General features: G+C 48.5%; 1 protein-coding gene across 2 annotated transcripts in view; it reads right to left on the bottom strand.

Moving 5' to 3' along the window:
* The window catches only part of ST6GAL2 (ST6 beta-galactoside alpha-2,6-sialyltransferase 2), a 62,830-nt gene that overhangs the window by 26,365 nt on the left and 19,575 nt on the right, over positions 1–16,890 (bottom strand). The window lies entirely within an intron of this gene.

Here is a 16,890-nt window from a genome sequence, read left to right as displayed (position 1 = left end):
ACACGGGGGGGACCCTGAGATATACCAAATACAGACTCTCACCATGAGCCTCTGAGATATACCAATCGCTCTCACCATGATCCTCTGATGGAATAAGAGGGACAAATGTCAAAATCCTAAACACGGGAGGAGATGAGAGAGCTAGGTGAGCCTCCAACCGGGAAAGGGTGAGGAAGGAGGCTGAGATGAAAGTACAAGAAACAGAGTCAGGGAGAAGGGCCCTCTTCTCCACTCAGTAGCGCAGCCCAAGATCATCGCTTCTTTGTTACTCAGGTAGCAAGCACAGTGCTTGGCACTAAAGGAAACGACAAAATATCAGTAAGAAACGCACCTAATGCGGCTGATAGCAGATCACGAAGTTGTCATGGTCGCACTTGCTCTTTTCCCCGTCCCTATATGAGCCAGTCTTCACAAGGGGCCTTTCCTATCAGTATGGAGGGTCCTCAAAAAACTAAAAATAGAGTTGCCATATGCTTCTGCAATTCCACTCCTGGGCGTGTATCAGGAAGAACTCTCATTTGAAAAGATACATGCACCCTTATGTTCACAGCAGCACTATTCACAATAGCCAAGACATGGAAACAACCTAAATGTCCATCAACAGATGAATGGATAAAGAAGATGTGGTACGTGTATACAATGGAATACTACTCAACCATAAAAAAGCATGAAATAATGCCATTTGCAGCAATATGGATGCAACTAGAGATCATCATACTAAGTGAAGTAAGTCAGAAAGAGAAAGACAAATACCGTATGATATCACTTTTATGTGGGATCTAAAATACGACACAAATGAACTTACCTATGAAACAGAAACAGACTTGCAGGCATAGAGAATAGACTTGTGGTTGTCAAGGCGGTGCGGGGAGGGAAGGATTAGGAGTCTGGGGCTATTAGATGCAAACTATTACATACAGGATGGATAAAAACAAGGTCCTACTCTATAACACAGGGAACTCTATTAAATATCCTGTGATAAACCATAACGGAAAAGAATGTGAAAAAGAATATATATGTATAACTGAGTCACTTTGATGTACAGCAGAAATTAAACACAACAATGTAAATCAACCATACTTCAATAAAATTTTTAAAGAAAGAAAAATAAAAAAAGAAATGCACCTAAGCTTTAGGAATGCAAGGAAAGCCTCAGAAAAGGACAAACATAAGGAATGCAAAGTGAGCTGCGGGAGCTTTAAGCTGTGGAGCCCAGAGCCCAGCACAGGCCGGCCCTGAATAAGTACTGTTGAAAGAATGATGTGTGTGTGTGTGTGTGTGTGTGTGTGTGTGTATGTGCGTTGGGGGTGGGAGCTGTGTGTCTGCAGATGTGCACAGCTGTGTGTTGGTGACGGTGTTGGAAGAAGTGGGGAGACCATCTGGGGGAAAAGCAGGCTGGGAAGCTGCCCCTTCCAGACTTGGGGGTGGGGATGGGGGCCTACTGGGAAGTTGGGGCCATGTGCTGTGTGAGAAATGGGGAGGAGGGAGGTCTCTGAGCAAGGCAGGGAGGTGGCAGGGGCTTTCAGGGAAGTGGGGGGCAGGGAGGAAGTGGGGTAAGGGGGGCCTCAGCAGCAAGCAGACATTCTGGAAGCCCGTCTGATGGGAGGGGCTCGCAGAGGGGACTCCTCCCCCACCTCCACAGGCTGAACGGCCTCCAGGAAAACCAGGAGGCAGGTGAGGAGAAGGCCGTAATGCAAGGGCAGGGGGTTTTACTCAGATAAGAACTGAAATCAAAGTGGGTGATCCCCAGGTCCGTGTAGTCACCTGGGGAAGCTATACACCGTCTCTGGTGGAAAAGAAGATGTGCGAAAGTGAGAAGCCCACATGCCTGTTACAGATGGACCCGGTCCTTTGCCCTCTTCCCATGGAGAGGTGAGTCTGTGTCTCCCCGCCTTGAGCAGCGGGAGGGCTCTGACCAGGTACCAGGCCCAGGTCCAGCAGCTTCCACGTCCTGCCTTTAAAACGCTCACAATGGGGGAAGTAGCCACCAGCAAAGACAGACGTCTCTCTCACCTGAATCCACCATGCAGTGAGGAAGCCCAGGCTAGCCGCGTGGGAAAGGCCACGTGGACCGAGAGATGCCCAGCCAAGCCCGGGCTGTCCAGCTGTCCCAGCCTCTCACTACCTTGGACTCCAGCCCAGTGGAGCGTTCAGATGACTTCAGCCCTGGCCAACCTCTGGCTGCAGCAGCACGTAAGACCCCAAGTGAGAACCCAGCGGAGCCCAGTTAACCCACAGAACCAGAAGTGATCATGACAGGTCGCTGTTCTGAGCCACTAAGTCTCGAGCTGATTTGCTGCATCAGAAACGGTGACTGGAGCAATGCCAGATGAGAGGAGCCCAGAATGCATCCAACGGTCTAGCCTCTCCGAGGGGTTATGTGAAAGCCACATTCGGTGACCTGTTTAAGTTATGGCTACTTAACAAGTGTTTGCTTGACCTCGTAGTCACGTGAAAGCAAGCCTGTAGGTTACCCTCGCAGCCATACATCAAACCCATACACAGAACATGGTCTCACCAAGCCAGAAACAACGATGCCAAGAAACAAACATACAAGAAATAATGCCAGGGGCTTCCCTGGTGGCGCAGTGGTTAAGAATCCACCTGCCAATGCAGGGGACATGGGTTCGAGCCCTGGTCCGGCAAGATCCCACATGCCGTGGAGTGATTAAGCCCGTGTGCCACAACTACTGAGCCTGTGCTCTAGAGCCCGCGAGCCACAACTACTGAGCCCGCGTGCCACAACTACTGAAGCCCGTGCGCCTAGAGCCCGTGCTCAGCAACAACAGAAGCCATCGCAATGAGAAGCCCACGCACCGCAACGAGGAGTAGCCCCCGCTCGCTGCAACCAGAGAAAGCCCGCGCGCAGCAACGAAGACCCAACGCAGCCAAAAATAAAAATAAATGAATAAATAAATAAATAAGAAAGAAATAATGCCAGCAGTTTACTTGCTCCGTGCCAGACCCTGTGCTCACTTAATGCTTTTCCTGGATTATCTCATTTGGTCTTCCCAGCACCTAGTAAGGTAGGAAATACTGCGATGTCCATTTTATAGATGAGGAGGTTGAAGCCCAGAGAGGTTAAGTAACTTGCCCAAAGCCACAGAGATACCAAGCAGCAGATAGCACATAAAAACCCATCTGCTCACACTTTTACCACTAAGTTCTGATTCCATCTGACTGTACCAGATGAGGCCATCTATTCTAAATACGCCTTCTTAAACTGTCTGTGGGGAAGGATCATTCTCCCCCTAAATTGTCGCAATCTGAATACCTTCACATTTCCATTCCTGACCGTCTCGGCAATGTCCCCATGCTGGAAAAGCTTCTCAGGGCTCACCAAGTTCTGTCCATAGCTCATCAACGAGCAGCGTGCAGGCGGGCACTGCCTGGGGACCACACTTTGAGCAGCATCTGCTCAATGATCTTCCTAAACCTGTCCATTGAGGAGCCAGTGCTTCAAACCGTGATGCTCCAGCCTGACCATCTAAAAGCTGTTTCCGGGATTTCAACATTTGTATTAGAAATCACAAAATTACCCTTAATAACAGTTATCCTGCTTCCCCCCCAGCTGAGTGCCGTGCAATACAGCTCTGACACCAGCCACTGCAGTTAGCGGGCACCCCACGGGGAAAGGACTCAGTCCCACGAGACTGACCCCGCTTCCGACACCAGCCTGAAGCAGGGTCCCCAGGCCACCTGCGCTTCTTGCAACGGGGAAGAGCCAAATCTGACTACCTGTTGGCTCCTTTTACTTTCACCTTTGCTTTCTGCTGCCTTTGTTCACTGAAAGGAGACTGTACACAATGGCCTGCCTTGGGGAACCCCGCCCCTCTGCCTGAAGGTTAAACCAAAGTGCCTTTGTCCAGGGAAACATCCGGACCCTGTCCACCTGCGGATGGCGGCAAGGAACAAGAAATTAACACATCCCCTCCCCGAGGCTGGCCATTCCAGGGGATATTTGCAAATCTTATGGTCTTTGTACTTTACTTCCTCATCTCCTCCCCCTCTCTGTTCTATTGAAGAAACTGGCATCCAAACCCCGATAAGATGGTTATTTTGAGATGCTAGTCTGCTATCTTCTGGCTCTGCCGACTTTCCGAATAAAGTCGTATTCCTTGCCTCAGCACCTCATCTCCCAATTCATGGGCCTGTTGTGCAATGAGCAGAGCAAGCTTGGACACGGAAACATTCTGACTGTGTAGCTACCAATTTGGGGGCTTCCCCATGACACCCTCAGGTTTGAAAATTTGCTAAAAAGACTCGCAGAACTCAGGAAAGCGCTAAACGAATGATCACGGTCCTTTGGGAAGGGATACACAGAGTTCAAGGTCTGGGTGGGGGTCATCCCAAGGGCAGAGGGTCCATGTCCTCTACCCTTGGTGTTGAGGAATGTCACCCTCTTGGGACATGAATGTGTCCACCAACCACAAAGCTCTCCTGAGCAGTGGACCCCAGAGTTACGCTGGGGTTTCATTAGGTGGACATCACTGAGCTAACCGTTGGCCATGTGACTGAATTCACACTCCAGTCCCCCTCCCATCCCCAGAGGTCAGGCTGGCCCAAAGCCCCTCATCACAGGGTTTGTCTTTCTGGTGATCGGCCCCCATCCTGGGGGTCACCAAGAGTCACCTCATTAGCATAACAAAGACACTCTTATAAGTCAGGAAATTCAAGGGTTTTAGAAGCTCCATTCCTAGAACCGGGACAAAGACCAAATCATTATACCACAGCAAGGCTGTAGTAGCTAATTTAAAAGGCAGTCTTTCTGCTTCTGGCTGGAAATCCTTATTACCTGGCTGCCTGCACTGAGAACAGCTCTGAGGCTTATCCTGGCGGGTCACTAAAGAAGAGGAAACGGAGGTTTCTTATTCCAGCATTCGCTTGAGAGACTATTTTTAAAATCTCAAAGTGAGGCGTGTACCCAGGGCTGGGGTGGGGGAAGCCTTGACCTGCCGGGAGGAGCCGGGGGCCAGCGCACCCTGGGCCAGCCGACCCCCAGCTGCCTCCATCCAGTGGGGTCAGGAGGCCCCGGGAACTGGGCTGGGAGGGGACCTGCCACATCTCAGGGCAGGACTCAGAACATCACACACAGAGCCTGCTTTACACGGAAACGCCTGGCTCCCAGCCGAAGGCTCGAGAAGCTGTTTCCCTCGTGGGGGGATGAGAGACATGAAAGGGAGCGAAGTAATGAGAGGAGGTGCGGGCCACTCAACGGGAGGAAAGGAAAAGCCCTGCAGGACGGATGGGGCTGTGAGGGGCCAGGACTCTGGGGGAGCCGGGGTCCCCTCCACCTGGTGCCCCGGGAGGTGGAAAGGGCAGGGTCTGTGAGGCCTTGAACGCTGAGAAAAGAGCAGCACACCAAGGCACAGGATGCCTTCTGGTCAGGGGAGACTTGCCTGATGCTCGGCGTGGGCTCGCAGCCTGCGCTCCGGGCGAGGCTTCAGCTGTCAATAACACACAGCCTGCCCTGCACCCTCTGTCACTGCAAACCTCTCCTGTCAACTGAGGGAACATCCTCCAAATCGATGAAATCTCAAGGCAGCGCAAATCCTCTGCTAGCAAAATGCTGTAGGAATCATAACATGTATCATGGCCCCAGTCACCAGCATTTTTGCAAAAATCCAGGACACAGAGAGGTGGAGGATGCCGTCCAAGTCCGAGCCGTGGACCAGTCTTTTCCTTAAAGTAACCGAACAGCCTAATGGGAAGAAATGTTGGATAAACAACAGAAAAGACACACCTTTCCCCACTAGTGTAGCACATCTGAAATGCTGTAATGATACAGCTCAAACAGGTAGCGTCTGTTACACTTGCCGCTCCATCCCATCATCAGCAGGGGGACAAAAATTGCATCCGGGAGATACAAATAGAGGCCCCCAGGCGATGATGAAAATGGGCCCCCGATCGATCACGGGTTCATGCAGCCTCGTCGGGGATGAAGACAGTGACTGAGGCTGCTGAGGTCCTGCCAGGTCCCTGGGAAGAGGACTGGCAAAGTTAGATGCATCGTCTGTGCCGTGTGGCTTTCTCGTCTCTCCCATAGCAATTCCCAACATTACCACCCGGCCGTGCTAGGGCATAGATTTCAAGTGGATGCTCTCTGCCTATTTGAACCAATTTTCTCTGATCCCACCTTTCCCCACTTTCTGTTGCCTTTCTAGCCAAGCCTCTAGGAAACCTGTACAATAACACAGAGACAATGATTAGAGACAAAACAAAAAAGTGACCCACTGCTAGAAATCATTTTGATGGTTCTACCTGCTCTGGAATTACGCTGCCCAAATCTTGGACACTAATTCTCAAAGAAATGCGTCCCACTGCTGCATTGATGTTCAGAGGAGCGTGAGAGTATTTAAATGTTTCTTCAAGTCATTCAGAAAGAAATCACATTCCCCAAAAGGCACAATTTATGACAAGCTGTCCAATGAAATTATGAAATGTAAGCACCACCACAGACAGACATTACGTACGATGCAGCTGTGGATTAATACCTTCTTATTTTGTTAAGGGTTAGGAGAAGTTACTTCTGGGCTCTGCCATTTGAATGATGTGCTTCCTACACCCTGAGGTTGACAAGCTTGGTCACTGGTTTTCTTGAATGTAGAGTTTTTTTTTAACACACGTTGATTGATGCGTCTGCTACAACTGCCATCTGGCCAGCTTTTCTCTTGGTTGGAGAAACACTCGTGCCTTTTTTTGTGTATAGAAGTTGTCTCAGTGATCTTAAATCTAAGTATTTGTTTTAACTCTGAAATAATAGTAAACAAGATTTAGTGTGTGAGCTATAGTGAGGCACTCATGGGTCTTAATAGCCTTCAGGAGTCATTTTCTTTCAAGAATCATTTTTCTAAAATTAGCTCTCATCACATGTCCAAGAACACACTTGGCCTGCAGAGCACGGGGAGGGTGCCGTCCCAGCCTCTTTACCGCCTCAGGGGGGTCCTTTCACAAAGGACCCAGTTTCTTTTCTTTTTTCATTTTCTATAAATGTAAGGAGTCCTCAAGGCCACTAAGGGTCCACCCCCTAGTGCATTATCTCTCCATCCCAGCCCATTCTTAAGCTAATGTCTACAAGAACAGAAAGAAAAAGTCAGCAGGGTCGAGCAGAGCTCAGCGGTGGTGGGAGGGTACCCCCTTCTCTGCACCTCCCGCCTCAGCAGGACTGCAATTCATCCTCCGGAAGGAAAGGGCAGCCCCACTGCTGGCGGCTTCTGGCCAGTCTTCCCGTGACCCCAGGCCCCAGAAAGAATGGAGCAGTCCCGGATGGGAGGAAGGATGCCGCAAGGGCTGGACCACTTGAGGGAGGTCGCTTGGCAAAGGTGTAAGTTACAAAAAGCAGTGCCAGGCTTTCCCTTTGTTCAGAATTTGGATGCTGGGGCAATGTCAGTGCAGGTGAGTGTGAGCTGCTTGAAGCTGTGTGAGCGGCTCCCAGCGAAGGTAACTGGTGTCGTGCAGTCAGGTTAGGTCAGGTCGGACTGGGTTGCTATTATGAACGGTAGCTGTCAGGGTGGTGGACCAGACCAGCATCACTCTCGGCCATCACCAGGTGCCCCCATGGGCCAGACACTGCACCCAGGGCCTCATCTACACTGTCTCATTTTAATTCTTCATTTTTAGTTTAATCTTTATAACAAACTCCTTACAAACATTATTATTCTCATTCGGCTCTGAGCGGTTCCTTTCCTGTACATTGTTCCAAAACCCTGTCTTTTTGCACTATATCTTGAAGCCAGGGAAGGTGCACCATGCTTAAAATTTTAATGAGATTTTTTTCCCTTTCTGCCACAAAGTAGCATGCTGAATTTCAGCCTAGCTCCCTGCCTTGATAATAAAATCCCGTTTTCCCTAACATCCCTCTTTATGTTCACTGGATACACTGAGCCTCCCAGGTGGGCCTCAGAACCACACAGCTCCACACTGGCGGCCACCGCAGACAGCTTCGCCTGGCACGTCAACCATGCGCCTTCTGCCCAGTCCGAAGGGGAGGCCGGCTCCCTGACATTGCCAGAGAGGCTCCAGGTGTGAAGGCTCACGATCGCAGGGGATTTGCTCTCTCGGTAGGAAGACAAATGATGCTTCTGACTGCTTCCTCTGTCCCAAGATGGGTGAGTGTGCAGAGGAGCGACCAGGACCGAAGTCATCCTGGGCTGCGTCAAAGAGGAGGGGACCAGAGGTGGACACTGAGGGACAGCGCGGTGTGGGAGGGGTTACCCACCTCCAGCCAGGGCCGTACCTGCGCCAGGGCTGCCTGGTGAGCAGACGGGTGACCAGGAGCGATGGGATCTGCAGCCGGACAAGGAGGTGCCCTCTCCTTGAGGCCCTGGGGCCATCTTTCTGGGTCAACTGGCCAGCAGTCCAAGGTCTGCCCTCGGGTGGCAGGGCAGACGGGAAAGGGTTTAAAAGGCAAAGGCTCGCACAGGCGAGCGGCCCTGGGCAGCTTTCAGCTTTCGGGGCTTTCTGCAGGGAGGCGGCAGGCGCTAGCCGGGCAGGGGGCGGCGTTCCTGATGCCCGTTACTGGCTGTGCAGCGGTGCGCAAGCTGCCCGCCAGCTGGGGCCTCTGGCTGCTCAATCACAGCCGGCTGCTCCGGACACAGTGGTCTGTTTGTTTTACGATGATTATCATTGGAATATTTACACTTTGTACCAATCATGTGCCAAAAAGGCTCACGGCTGAAGCAGTAAACTCGCTTCACGCTCATGCTGAAGAGTCAGGATGGGAGACTGCATACCTGCCACTGAGATGTACAACTTTTCCCCCGATCCCTCAAATGTAAGCGGGCTTCGCAGCGGGAGTGTAGGTGTCCGGCAGGTGGTTCTTACAAGGAGGCCTCCGTGGCAGCAGAAGCCCCCTTCCTTAGGAAGAGCGGGCCCCCACCCCTCGTCCGATAGGTGTCCAGAGCCTCACTGTGGGCCGGCAGGGAGTGGGGTGCAGTGGTGAGGGGTGCTGGCACCACCCAGGTGGCAGCTCAGGGCCACCGTCCCCGGTCCACACTGTGCGTGTTGGACTCTACAGCGTGTGGTTGACCAGAAGGCCCTGGGATGGGAGAGGCTGTTCACATCCTCCCTGTCACCTCGGGTAATCCTTTAAGCCTCAGTTTCTTCATTCAGCGAGTGTCATACACAGCCTGATCCTCGTTGGTCTACGAGACTTAGCGCAGTGACTGGCTCACAGCGAGAGCTCAAGAAATAGTATTTTTCAGTCCAGGTTTTGGATCTCTGTAAAAGCAATCCAAGCCTGGATTTCCCTGTATGAGTATTGGTCCCATGTGTAGACCCTCGAGGGTTCACTGGTGGGCATCCCTTAAATGACCCCAAATGGATGTGCCCTGGTTTAGACAAACACCTGGCCCCGATCAAGCTGATAAGCACTAAGTGAGCCCCCCAGTAAACCCCCTGCCTGGCGTTTCGGTCGTAAAAAGTAGACCCATCGTGGACTGAATACCTGATGGGCATCTTCTAATGGCTTCGTCCTGCTCAGAAGTTTATTGTAATTTATGCGGCTGTAATTCAGCAAATAGTTACTAAACCTAATGTCAGATTGAATAGATATCACCTGATTCTTTGCCCTTGAGGAAATAAAGTACATTCTTGGGGAAGCATTAGATTTAAATTCTTGAGTAGCAGACGAATGAACGAAAAGTACACTGAAGATTCAAAATCCAAAATCTCTCTGCAGTCTGGAATTGGGGCATCTCACAAGAGCCCAGAGACGAGAGGGTGCTTCGGAGACCCCCCTCTCGGGAGACTTCGAACACCCCACGTGGCACTTGAATCCCGTCAGAAGGAAAGTGTCTTATGTGGGCAAAAGCCGCCTCTTAAAAAACCAAGCTCACTGCTCTAGCTCCATCTCCAAAGACCAGCGCAAATAAATCTCAGAGAAACGTTGAGGGAAAAACAGGAGCTGCAAAAACAAACACAGCACATCCTACTGTTTATGTAAAATCTGACAACCCGATACAAGCTGCAGCTAGAAGCTCCTCTGAGGAGGGAGGGAAATAGCTTGGGTGAGAGGAGGGGGCAGATCCTGAGTTATCACTCAAATATGTCCTGTCTCATAAAGACAAGATCTGGAGGAAAATGGCAAAATATTCACATCTATTCAATCTGGGTACCAGAAACTCTCTTACTATTTTCTCTATTTTACGTGGATTTAAAGTACTTATGATTTTAAACATAACAAAAGTTGTCAACATAAAACTTGTCCTGAAAGTTGTAAAAACAAGAAGGAGAACTCATTAATTGTGTTTATATCTATGTCTCTATTTCCTAATCTCTTTAGGTCATGATTCCTGCTAATACATCAGCACAAAATAGAAATCTAACATTGTACGCTGGATGCCAGCTTTGGTTAAAACTTTCATGTGACAATGTTATCAGTCTGCAAAAGAAAAACTTAAAGCTAAAGTGATTTACGAAGGCGTAAAAGAGCTCTGAGCTCACAGTGGGCTGGGAGAAACACATTAATTTTTGTGTTTTAAAACACATATACACACATATCACGGAGTCAAATAGAAAATCAACCTGAAGATTTAATATAAAACATGAGACTTCAAAGACAGTTCTCAGTGTGGAGCTTTCAACTCTGCCCTGTGAGCTCCAAAGCCACGTTCTCCATCCGCAGAGCCCCCTGTGCAAAGGTGTGAGGGGCTGGAGTGGACTCAGCGGACATCAGGGCAACCCAGACATGGTTCGGATGTTTTCCCTCTAGCGTGCTTCTCCAGTTTTCATTCTCAAGACCAGTAAAAAGTTTCCAGGTTATGAAATCATTTCTGAAGTTTCTAACTCTGAGGATTGGCCACTCGTTACAGCACACCCTAATTGTCACCCACCCTAGGTCACGGCCAGTCACTGGGTCACTGTGCCCATGTCAAGAGCCGAACAATTGTTTTTGTATCTGGTGCGTGTGTGCCCACGAGCACAGCGCTGATCTTCCATTACTTCCTTCATTCGTAAATTCCACAGACATCTGGACACCTGCTACGTGCTGGATTCCAGGTATACGATGCTGAGCAAATCAAAGAATAAATCCCCCCTCGCTGAGCCTAAAGTGATTTGGGAAAGACAGACACCAAGTACATAAGTAAGTCTGGCAGGACACTGTGCATCCTAACTGATTGTTTCCACGTTCCCTTTTGCCCCTGACTTTCCTGCCTTCACAGGGACAAACAGAAGACTTCCCATGCCCAAGGATGACTGTCACAGAGGAACCAGGAGCCCAGTACGTAAATTCTTGGAGTTTAAGTTCAAAAGCTGTATTTCAAGGGGTGGGGAAGGGGAGGACAAAAATTTGGAAGGATACTTGCTGAACCGGTTTTCTCTTGCCCAAGGGGAGATAAAAAGTCTCTCTGGGCTGATGGAAAAGGAGAACGGGGATTGAAACAGAAGAATGAGACACGTGTGCGTGTGTCTGTTTATTGAAGTCTAGTTGACTTACAATATTGTGTTAGTTTCAGGTGTACAGCACAGTGATCCGTATATATATATCTCTATCCCTATGTGAATTGAGTAGAGTTCCCTGTGCTGTACAGTAGGTCCTTGTTGTTTATCTATTTTATATGTAGTAGTGTGTATCTGTTAATCCCAAACTCCTAATTTATCCCTCCCCACCTTCCCCCTTTGGTAACCGTAAGTTTGTTTTCTATGTCTACGGGTCTATTTCTGTTCTGTAAATAAGTTCATTTGTATCAGGTTTTTAGATTCCACACATAAGCAATATCATATGATATTTGCCTTTCTCTGCCTGACTTACTTCACTCAGTATGGCAATCTCTAGGTCCATCCATGTTGCTGCAAATGGCATTATTTCCTTCTTTTTTATGGCTGAGTAAGATTCCATTGTATATATGTGCCACATCTTCTTTATCCATTCATCTGTTGATGGACATTTAGGTTACTTCCATGTCTTGGCTATTGTGAATACTGCTGCTATGAACATTGGGGGTGCATGTATCTTTTCGAATTAGAGTTTCATCTTTTCCGGATACATGCCCAGGAGTGGGATTGCTGGATCACATGGTAGTTCTATTTGTAGTTTTTTCAGGAACCTCCATACTGTCCTCCATAGTGGCTGCACCAACTTACATTCCCACCAACAGTGTTAGGAGTGTTCCCTTTTCTCCACACCCTCTCCAGCATTTAATGTTTGCAGATGTTTTGATGATGGCCATTCTGACCAATGGGAGGTGATACCTCATTGTAGTTTTGAGTTGAAATTCTCAATTAATTAGCAATGTTGAGCATCTTTTCATGTGCGTGTTGGCCATCTGGATGTCTTCTTTGGAGACAGAGTGGAACTTTTAAATGGAGATTTCATGTAGCTGGTTGCTTGCTCTCAACCCTCCTTTCTTCTTCCCCCTATAAGACACGTGCGGTCTTGACCTCCACGAGGTACACGGCGTGCGTGTCCCGCTTGTCTCTCTGACCTCACTTCCCACACTTGGCCCCATGTTCCCAGGGGGCCCCGAGCCCCAGGAGGCAGACCTATCTTTCCTAAATGCTTAGCCACTCGGGGAACGTAAAGAACGAAGGACTGGGAGACCAGGGCTTCAGGGCACAGCTCAGATGGGGGGCCTGGGGAGGTCATGTGCAGGCAGTGAGGTGTTAGCCCAGGACAAACTGATGTTGGGAAGTCAGGTACCTAGCGGCCAGGTGCATCACACACCGAACAAGAGCTGTGGAGGCAGGGCGGGGAGGAGTTGGCACGCTGAGAATTGAAATCTGGGTAGCCTCCGGGTATATCACAGACCTCCCATAAAGTTCAAACCACCTGTTTCTTAATCTACACATACACCGGCTTCTGTGAAGTATATTAACAAGAACTTGTGAGAAACACTATAATTTTAGTGTCTTCATCACATCTAATGACAGCAGTAAAATGCAGTGGGTTTCAACCTCCCCGTGCGAGCTCAGTAAAAACCTTCCCTCACAGATAGTTTTAGCTAAAACCGAACGACATACAACTGAGATTTGGGAACTCAGACGTATGACTTCTGGAAGTTCATTTTGTGACATATGGAACCAGGAAGAAGAGAGAAAAGTGAACATAATAATATATCCACACTCCCCAGCCTTGACTGATGGCTCAAAAGTTTTGCAGGGCTTCAGCAGAACGGGGTGGTGGCACCGAGGATGCACCCACGCCGAACGCTGGAACCCGGACCCGCCCTGGGGAGAGGCCTGCCCAGCTCAGGAAAGGTCAGGGGCAGAAGTTCAAGGAAGACCAGAAGGGTGAGACCACAGCTGTGGCAAGTCACCAGAATGTGAACCGAAAGCCAACTAGGATGACAGGGAAACAGTCCATCAAAGGAGAGGAAGGATGCTATCTGAAAACTGCGAGTTTCTGAGGTGATGGATGGGGTCACATCATCTGAATCCTGGTTCAATATCTGTGCCAAACACGTAATCTGGGAATCTCCCCACCCCCGCCCATCCCAGCCCCTCCTCCTGCTACTGTAATTTCTCTCTGGCCTGGAAAAGCTTTCTTCTAGCTTTCTTCTAATTCTTATTTAAGTCGTGGCATATAAGCTGCCTATCCACTCCTGATGGGAATTCACACACACACACACACACACACACACACACACACACACAATGTACGAGCAATTATTATATGTCCAGGCACTGTGCTAGACGGTGGGGATTAAAAGGACAATACGACACAAGTCTTATTCTCCGTGATTCTACAATTTAGAGAGAATAACCGCTAACACTGTCTTCATGATGCCTGTGTCAGCCAAGAGTATTTCATTATTAAGTGGAAATGATGTTCATTTCTTCTTCTTTCTTACTCTATGTAAATACACAGGTACTATTATAATTAGGGTCTCTGTTTCTACTTTCCATACTAAGTGAAAGTTCTGTAGCAGAAAAAAAAAAAATCACTGCTCCAACATTTATTCACTCCTCAAACATCTCTTGTAAGGCACACTCTGACCTAAGATTATTAGCAGTCATACCATATTAGTACATGCAGCTTAACCAAGACGCCAGCACCACGGCCCCACGGTAATCAAACAGCTCCAATCTTTCCTTTGCCTCTCCCACCAGTATGCGTTTGTTCATTTTATTTCTGCTCTTGGCAAGATTTAAATAAAGGCTTATTTCTTTGTTCTACAAATGTTTGCAGCAGCTATGTTACAATGACTTAACACAGCATTAACTCCAGTACAAATATACACTCCCAGATTGCTTTTTGAAAAAGGAAAATGTTTACGATCTTTACCACAGAAACACTGAATTCATCCGCCTAAAATTTATTTAAAATGTCAGATGAGTTTGATAAAAATCTGTATCTGGAATTCATTTCTGAACAGTGTACAGTTATTACCTTGAATTCAAAGAAAAAGAATACACCCCAGAATATGTTCTGGCTTTCTCAGAATGTCAAGTTCAAGTTCAGCCATGTATGGCTCCTGTGGGTCTACTCTGCTTTACAGGCTAAAAAAGCACTTCTCACTTGGTTGCCCTTCTCATTTTACCATAAATTTTTAGTCCCACTTCTACAGTAAAACGAAGTATCAGTTCTAAGTGAAGACAACTGAGAAGCGTGGACTGAGATGAATGCAATTTTATTATCCTTTACATTTAGTGCCTTTACGCGGGTACTAAACAGGTGGGTCACATAAGTAGAACGAGGTTCTAGAGGAATGCAGAGCAGGTCAGGAGAGAAAAGTGACTCAACACTTGAGAAAACACATCATTGAACTACTTTAAATCTAATTAATTTGATGAATAAAATACATTTCTATTTTACCCACCCCCAAATAGACGAACACAATGATAGAATGATGAGTTCATTGTTCACAATGTAAATGTGTTGTTTGTCCTGGAAAAGCCACAGAACATGAAATTCGTGCTGATAATTTTTTCCCCTCCATCCGGGAGACTTGGGAGCTTTCACAAAAGCTGGGGGAGACCTTACAAAAACTCCCACTTCCTCTCTTTTGCAATGAGGTACCCACGGTCTGGGGACACGCAGTGCGTTATCTGTGGCTACAGAGCTGGCTGGTGGTGGACAGAATGAAAACACAGGTCCCCGGGCTCAAGCTCACACCCTCGTTCTGTCTTGTTCTCTGTCATTAAGAGATGGAAATGGATGGAAATACCTAAAACCCACAGAAATCTCTTCTACTGGCATTACACTCCTTGTCATCTAATGATACTAAGTAGATCGGATCATGGATTTTACTTCCACTATTTTATAAAGTTCAGTAGCTGAACAGAATGCTGCGGGAATTGAATAGGAGGAACATTAAGAATCAAATTACTATGCTGTAAAGTCTGTAGAATCATCCCAATGGAGCTCCAGACATCTTGGGGAGCCCAGGTGGTCCCCTGTTCAAGGCACGATGGTTCTGAGGTTGGCCTCGGAGCAGACTGCCACGAGGTGGCATCCAGGGCACATGGGCAGGACTCCTGGGGCCTGTGTCCCGAGGAAAACACGCTGGCAAATGGGGAGAAGTGTGGGTCCCCCAGGTGCTATGGCAGGACCTGTGCTCCTTAATAAACCTCTGCCGTCTCTGTTCTCTCAACTGTAAGATAAGGAGTAACGACCGCTCTGAACATCTCACAAGGTGATCGTGGGGACAGATGGAGACTGGGTGTCACAGGGATGTGAAGCTGGGAAGAGCCTTATTATTACTGTGTGTGTCCTCTCTTCCTGGTGGCGAAGACACTGAAGTTAGAACGACATTTCTGTGTGTACTGTTGCACGTATGTTAAAAATGAAACCTCCTGGGTTCTGCTCCAGACTTGCTGAACCAAAATCCCAGGGGCAGGGACCAGACACCTGCATTGCAGAAGCTTCCCTTTGGATGTTGGCCCTCGGATGGGCTGTGCGAGTGAGTGAAATCCAAAGGCAGGAGAGAGGATGGGCACTGCACACTTGCCCCACCGTGCGGTCAAGAAGTGGTTCGCAGAAAGCCCCAAACCACCCACAAAACTACCCACAGAACTACCCACAGAACTACCCACAGACGCCTGTCTGACCACAATCTCACAATCCCCGTCACCTTTCCCCAAACCAGCCTCCACCTTGACACCTGCAACCCTGGATCCCACACGCAATGCCCGGCTCACATCTAAGTGCCTCTGCAAGGGCTGTTTCCTCTGCAGGAAAACTGGGGCTGTCACCTTTCAAGAACCAGCCTGGGCATCCTTCCCTGGCCACTTTCTGTGCTACCCGGCGCTGCACCTGTGCCTGCCTCTCCTACAGGCAGAACCAACAGCGGGACTCTCCATGCCTGATGCACAGATAAATGAATGAAAGGAAAAAGAGAGTGTAATTATACTTAGAAAAATTTTCCCAGAGCGCTGAACACTATTACCTTTGCAAAACATATTCAGATTTCCATTCTACCGAAGAAAGATGTTAAGGAGCTGAGTCACAAACACCTAAATTCAAATACTTTTCCGACATGCATTTCTTCACTGATAAGCTGTATAAATAAGGGCAAGTTATCCAACCAGAGACCAGGTTCCTCCCCTGCAAGGCTGAGGTACCGTCATACAGCTCAGCCAGACTTTCAGAGGATTTTCATTAGATTCTATACCAATCAGTGTACTGCCAGGCAAGATGCTCCAAGAATGTTCATCCCCTTTTTCCTTTTTCCCTTCCCCACACTTTCTAGTGGGTTCTGGAATAGTCCACAATAGACACAGCTTGTAACAAACCTTCCTAAAGGAACTTCTCTAAATTTCATCCCCATTCAGTAATGTGCTGATAACAGTTTTAAAATTGGCTCTCGGGGAAGGGGGGTGGGGGGAGGAGACCTGATTTTTAACATCTGCCCATTTCTGTGGTGTAAGTATTTCCACCACGGCCAATTCCAAACTACTGACGTGTCGTCACTGAACTCAGAGTTGGGAAGAGATGCACAGAAGCTCATC

This window comes from Balaenoptera ricei, chromosome 13, assembly GCF_028023285.1.
Source record: "Balaenoptera ricei isolate mBalRic1 chromosome 13, mBalRic1.hap2, whole genome shotgun sequence".
Classification (NCBI taxonomy): Eukaryota; Metazoa; Chordata; class Mammalia; order Artiodactyla; family Balaenopteridae; genus Balaenoptera; species Balaenoptera ricei.
Note: the sequence above shows the minus strand (reverse complement) of the source record. Positions and strands in the feature narration are given on the sequence as shown.